Below are 7456 nucleotides of genomic sequence, written 5' to 3' on the forward strand. Positions count from 1 at the left end.
AGGAGGGAGGGAGGAGGGAAGGAAGGAAGGAAGAAAGGAAGGAAGGAAGGAGAGGAGGAAGGAAGGAGAGGGGGAAGGAGGTGTATTTGGAGAGAGATCCTGGTCATTCCACACATCTCAGCTATATTAGTTTCCTTTTGCTGCTGTAATAAATTACTACAAATGTAGTAGCTTAGAACAATATAAATTTATTCTCTTTAATTCTGAAGGTCAGAAGTTTAAAATCAGAATCACTGAGCTAAAATCAAGGTATCAGCAGATCTGGTTTCTTCTTGAAGCTCTGAGGGGATAGTCTATTGCTTTACCTTTTTCAGCTTCTAATGTCTGCCTGTATGCCATGGCTTATAGCATTTCCCTCTGTCTCCAAAGCTCATAACTGAAATCTCTGCTTCTACCATCATATTACCTTCCCTTGTTCTGTAGTAGCACCTCCTTCTGCCTCCCCCTTATTTTTTTAATTTAATTTTATTATGTTATCTTAGTCACCATACATTACATCATTAGTTTTTGATGTAGTGTTCCATGATTCATTGTTTGCATATAACACCCAGTGCTCCATTCAATACATGCTCTCCTTAATACCCATCACCAGGCTAACCCATCCCCCCAGCCCCCTCCCCTCTAGAACCCTGTTTGTTTCTCAGAGTCCATCGTCTCTCATGGTTCGTCTCCCCTCCAATTTCCCTCCCTTCATTTTTCCCTTCCTACTATCTTCTTTTTTTTTTTTTTTTTAACATATAATGTATTATTTGTTTCAGAGGTACAGGTCTGTGATTCATCAGTTTTACACAACTCACAGCGCTCACCATAGCGCATACCCTCCCCAATGTCTATCACCCAGCCACCCCATCCCTCCCACCCCCCACCACTCCAGCAACCCTCAGTTTGTTTCCTGAGATTAAGAATTCCTCATATCAGTGAGATCATATGATACTGGTCTTTCTCTGATTGACTTATTTCACTCAGCATAATACCCCTCTAGGTCCATCCACATTGTTGCAAATGGCAAGATTTCATTCCTTTTGATGGCTGCATAATATTCCATTGTATATATATACCACATCTTCTTTATCCATTCATCTGTTGATGGACATCTTGGCTCTTTCCATAGTTTAGCTATTGTGGACATTGCTGCTATAAACATTGGGGTGCACATACAGGATCACTACATTTGTATCTTTGGGGTAAATACCCAGTAGAGCAATTGCTGGGTCACAGGGTAGCTCTATTTTCAACTTTTTGAGGAACCTCCATACTGTTTTCCAGAGTGGCTGCACTACCTTGCATTCCCACCAACAGTGTAGGAGGGTTCCCCTTTCTCTGCATCCTTGCCAACATCTGTCATTTCCTGACTTGTTAATTTTAGCCATTCTGACTGGTGTGAGGTGGTATCTCATTGAGGTTTTGATTTGGATTTCCCTGATGCTGCTGTTGAGCACTTTTTCATGTGTCTGTTGGCCATTTGGATGTCTTCTTTGGAAAAATGTCTGTTCATGTCTTCTGCCTGTTTCTTGATTGGATTAGTTGTTCTTTGGGTGTTGAGTTTAATAAGTTCTTTATAGATTTTGGATACTAGCCCTTTATCTGATATGTCATTTGCAAATATCTTCTCCCATTCTGTTGGTTGTCTTTTGGTTTTGTTGATTGTTTCCTTTGCTGTGCAAAAGCTTTTTATCTTGACGAAGTCCCAATAGTTCATTTTTGCCCTTGCTTCCCTTGCCTTTGGTGATGTTTCTAGGAAGAAGTTGCTGAGGCTGAGATCAAAGAGGTTGCTGCCTGTGTTCTCCTCTAGGATTCTGATGAATTCCTGTCTCACATTTAGGTCTTTCATCCATTTTGAGTCTATTTTTGTGTGTGGTGTAAGGAAATGGTCCAGTTTCATTCTTCTGCATGTCTGCCTCCCCCTTATAAGGATATTCATTATTTCATCATTGGGCATACCTGGCTAACCCAGGATACCCAGGATAATTTCTCCATCTCCATAGATTTTTAACTTGATCACATCCACAAAATCCCTTAGCCTATATAATATAGTCACAGGTTCCAGGAACCAGGATGTGGACATCTTCACATTATTATAAACAGGAGGCATTATTTAGTCTACCACACCAACAAATTTCATTCTAAACTGGTCACCCCCAGATGATTTTAGCCACAATAGTGAAATCAGCTGCACCCTCCCAGATCAGAACTGCACAGTTTAGCAAAGGCTAAATTATCAACCAGCAGGATATTGAGCTAAAAAAAAAAAAAAAAAAAAAAAAAAGATTGCTGTTTTAAGCTACTAAGTTTTGAAGTGGTTTGTTATGCAGCAAAACCTCACCAATACAGGCAAAAAAAAAAAAGAGTTTTCTAAATTTCTGTGAGGAAATTGTGGAGTCGTCCAGGTGGTCAAATTGGCATTTAAAATTATGGATCCTGACTTGAGCTAGACATTTAAGATCAACTAATTGAATTTTAAACTAATAAACAAAATGCATGAATCTGATTTCTGAAATATGAGTTCATATTAGTAGCACCATGTTCACCACCTAATGGGAACAGCATGGGTCTTTGAGATTCTCTTACTCCTAAAGACTTAATTTTAATTTCTTTCTCATGAAAGGGTGAGTCTAATACTTTCAGAAGAATGTACTCTTTGACAATAGAGATTCTAGTTTCAGCTTCTGCGATCCAGCTCAGAGCCCTACCTCGAGAAGTTGTTGTGAGGCTACTCTAACAGACTACCATAGACCTGGTAGCTTATAAACAAATTTATTTCTCACAGTTCCCAGAAGATGATAAGTCCAAGACCAAGGTGCAGGAGATTCAGAGTCTGGTGAGAGCCCACTTCCTAGTTCATAGATGTCCTCCTTTTCCCTGTGTCCCCACATGGTAGAAGGGGTAAAGTATCTCTCTGGGGTCTCTCTTATAATAAGGCAGTAATCCCATTCTATGGGATTATTCATGATCTAATCACCTCCAAAGGCTTCCAAATACCATCTCATAGGGGATTAGGTTTTAACATATGAATTTTGGATAGATTCAAACATTCAGTCTATAGCACCCCTGCTCATGCACATACAATGGATTCTTGTCCCTCTATTAGTAATAATGCCCAGAGAAAAGCAAAATGCACTTCATAGGTTCTCTGGGTATATCCCAAAGTGGCCTGCTATAAACACAAACATTTTAAGTTCTGCCTTTGAATATTGAAAATTCATGCAGAAGCATGACAGTGAGCACACATAATTTTTCCTTCTTCAAACTTACAAGAATTAGAAGAAAGAGGTTAAAAGAAGGGAAAAACCCGCTCTCAACCATCAAAAATGAAGAGACTAATAGGAGAGGAAATGACCACAGTTAAGACATATTTAAAAAATTGGAAGCTAGAAGCAGACGGACAATTCTGTACTGACTTAGCAGATGAAAGAGGAGTAGGAATCTTTAAGATGGAAGCCAAGAAACAAGGTGATGCCTGTTACAGAACCCAGGAAATTTTCTGGAATAATAGGCAGCAGTTATCTCTAAAGATTCAGTTTGGATAAAGACATAAAGATTGATTGAAAGTGTATATATGGTTAGATCCCTAGATCCACACTTCATAGTATGACCATTACACCCTCTGCCCAGTCTTCCACCGAAACACAGATACATACTAGGAAAAAAAAAAAAAAAGGCACTTATTTTCCAGAGTGTTTGAATAACAGGGCTTCCTTCAGAATAGTGGTTCTCAACCAGGTTCAGTTTGCCTCCCAGAGAACATTTCTGTTTGTCCAAATTGGGAATCTGGGAGGATTGTGTTACTGAGGTCTAGCGGGTAGAGGTCAGGGATGCTGCTAATATCCTACAATTCACAGGATGGTCTAAACAACAAAGAATTATCTGATCCCTAAGCATCAATAAGGCAGAAATTGAGAAGCCCTGCTGTAAAATATCAGAAAAAGCTGAAGGTGAGATAAAATAGTAAATCAGAAGAATTAAATGAGTATCTGCACACTGAACTATGAGATCTACATCTTGAATTATGAGAATCCCTTAGTCCTCTTTGCTCACCCAGCTCAACTCTGAGAAACCTGACATTTTGCTTTATACCCTCCAGGCAGTAGATCAGAGCCTTCCGCCTAGGGAAAATGTTGTCTGGGAGAAAAGACCTATGGATTCCAACAGTAGGAGTCTCCTTCAGCTGACCACTCTAAGGTAAAGACTACAGTTTCCAATCAGAATTGTGATACCTTGTTCTTAAATATGAATGGACAGCAATGGATCAGTAGATATTGAGGAAGACTTTGACCTGAAAGATATAGATCAAAACTGAGAAACAAAACAAAACAAAACAAAAAGGGAAGAAAAAGAAAACACAAACTTGAAGGAAACAGGGCAATAAAGAAAAAAATGCTTAGTGTCATCACAGATGTAAGTTAGGCTATTGAGTCTATGAAGTAGGATCAAGATGCTGTAAGAAAGGAATAATCAGAGATCACAAAGGAACACCAAACTTTCATAGATAATATGAAGGAAATTTCCCAGAAAGATTGAAGACAGTGAATTATTGCTTTTTGTGTTTTGTTTTGTTTTGTTTTTGGTTGTTTTTTTGATACTGCCTCAAATATTCGCCAAGGCTTGCTCTTGTGGATTGGCAGCTGCTGGTTTTCCTCTTATTTCCTACATAAATATTATTTATATTATGCTTATTTGCATCTCATGTTATCCTACAAAGAATTTCATGCAAATAAGTCATAGAAATATTTTGTACAAATAATACTTATACAATATAGATGGGCAGGACAGAAGGAAAATCAGTATAAAAAAAAATACTTCAACCATAAGTCAGCAGAAAGGTTATAGCTTAACTTCAAATTTACTATAGGCTTTCCTTAATTTCTTCAGTAAATTTGTTAAAAATGAATGAAAGGGCAGTGATATAAATCATCCTTGTTTGTGAAAACACACTGACATGGAATTTCCCTTCTCTCCCTTCTCCTTATATTTACTTAGAAAAATATCAGACACCCCAATCTCCACAGCTTTTTGATTGGCATAGGGCTGAATAACTTAAACTTCTACAGGGTATTGAACATGTGCTTTGCTTTATACCAGTTCTACTCATTCAACTCTTCAGGACAATTTTGATGCACAGCGTCTACCTCCATACCAAGACATTTTTTTCAAGTTAGTGTTGGACACAATTGTGACAAAGCTCTCATACAGTGATTATAATAGACCCATACCTCCATTTGTCTGATTCTTTTGTTAGATGAGGGCCATCTACCACTAACCTTAGGCATTCTCAGAGAGCAAGTTTGAAGCAGACTGTGCTGTGAAGGACTGCTTTCATTAATAATGGACCTGAGCTTTGTACTTCAATAATACTTTTCATCTGAGAGTCTTGAAATGCTTTGCAATTTAAATGAATTAAGCCCTCTAACACCCTTTGAGCTAGAGAAGACTTGTTTTTGAAATAGAAAATCCAAGGAAGATAGAAAGTCGGTTTTAAGTTTAAAAAGTGAAGTAAAAAAATCACCTTTTCTTCCCTTTCCTTTATTTTCCATGGTGTCCCACCTCACTTTACATCCCTCCTCTCTTCTCCCTTGCTCTCATTTCTGCTTTGTTATCTTTTACTTTTCTTACCTCACCAACATTCTCATCTTCTCAGACTCCCACCCAAACATGATGAGTCTTTCTGTATTACTCTGAAGAAATCAATGTGAGGTTGGAATTAAGGAGAGAAGCTCTTTTTCCCACACAACTTTCTTTACTCCTTTTGGGAAGGTGGCTACATCATCCTTTCCTTCTGCTAGCCTCCCTTCACTGTCCAAAGTCCCATTACCAGAGGAGAATGCAGTGCCCCATAATGAGTTCTGGCTTCTTTCTCCCCACTGTCTCCTGTTTGAATACGAAGCTCAGGCCAAGTGGCCCTTCCATTCTCAGTAATGGGAAGAAGAAGTTATCTGGAGGTAACTAAATCCCATTTCAGACCCTTCTAGTCACCCTGTTCTGGTTTTAAGCCTTGGGGTTTGGCAAAGCACTCAATGACTAATTAATAGTAACTGGGGATCAGATGCCATTGCTTTTGGGAAAAAGGTCTCCTCCCACTTTAGTCTGATCAGAAAGAATTCTCTCTCTAGATCAAGAGTAGGCAAACTATAGTGGGTCAAATCTGGCTGAGGCCGTGTGATGGTTAATTTTATGTGTCAACTTGAAGGAGGTTTTGGGGAGAGATTTGCATTTAAATTAGTAGACTGAGTAAAGCAGATTGCCCTCCCTAATGTGAAGAGAACAAAAGGCAATAGGAAGATTCCATAGCATATGGTTTTTGGACTTGAACTGCACATTGGCTCTTTTCCTAGGGTGTCCAGTCTGTCAGCTCTTGGATTTGAACTGCAGTATTGAACCCAGCATTTTCTGGATCTTCAGCTTATCCATCTACCCTATAGACTTTGGACTTGCCAGGCTCCATAACTACATGAGCTTATACTTTAAAATAAAGTGCTATCATGAGCGCTGTGAATTGTGTAAGACTGTTGAATCACAGATCTGTACCTCTGAAACAAATAATACATTATATGTTAAAAAAAAAAAAAAGAAGATAGCAGGAAGGGAAGAATGAAAGGGCGGGAAATCGAAGGGGGAGACAAACCATGAGAGACTATGGACTCTGAGAAACAAACTGAGGATTCTAGAGGAGAGGGGGGTGGGAGGATGGGTTAGCCTGGTGATGGGTATTAAAGAGGGCATGTACTGCATGGAGCACTGGGTGTTATATGCAAACAATGAATCATGGAACACTACATCAAAAACTAATGATGTAATGTATGGTGATTAACATAACATAATAAAAAAATAAAATAAAATAAAGTGGTTCTGTTTCTCTGGAGAACCCTGACTAATAGCAATAATCGCGCCTCGGATAAACCTCATTGGCTACGATACTGCCACTGTGCAAAGCTGAACCCTGACTAATAAAGACCTGTTCTGCAAAGAGAATTTTACTGGAATACAGCCACTTCCATTCATTTATGTATGATCTATGGCTGCTTTCTCACTATAATGGCAGAGTTGAGTAGTGGCAACAGAGATATCAAATGACCCACAAAACTGAAAATATTTGCTATTTGGTCCTTTGAAGAAAAGGTTTGCCAACCCCTGCTATAGGTGATTCCCTATCTCTCTCCCCACTAAGAAAATACTGGATGATTGGAAGCCTCCCCTGCCACCCTGGGACTGCGAGCTTTCCCTTATTCTTTTTGCCTCCAAACCCTGGGCATGCCTTCCTCTATTTGGGCATTTAGGATTTGAGGGTGGGCTACTTGAGATCAAGGGCTTACTGTCTCATTTTTGTTTCAAATTTTATTCATAAATGGAATACAATAAATACCTTTTGAGGAAATAAATGGCTGAGATAATAGCAGCTGACATTTGCTAACTGAGCCCATATAATATGCCTGTCTTTATTAAGCTATTTACATACATTATC

At 38.9% G+C, this 7456-nt stretch overlaps 1 non-coding gene across 1 annotated transcript; it reads right to left on the reverse strand.

Annotated features, from left to right (window-relative positions):
* Positions 1-6790: 6790 nt before the first annotated feature.
* On the reverse strand, positions 6791-6929 carry LOC116634234. Its single transcript, XR_004299915.1, has one exon. It is a non-coding gene; the product is annotated as a U4 spliceosomal RNA (small nuclear RNA).
* Between the last annotated feature and the right edge of the window lie 527 nt (positions 6930-7456).

This window comes from Phoca vitulina, unplaced genomic scaffold, assembly GCF_004348235.1.
Source record: "Phoca vitulina isolate PV1807 unplaced genomic scaffold, GSC_HSeal_1.0 scaffold8, whole genome shotgun sequence".
Classification (NCBI taxonomy): domain Eukaryota; kingdom Metazoa; phylum Chordata; class Mammalia; order Carnivora; family Phocidae; genus Phoca; species Phoca vitulina.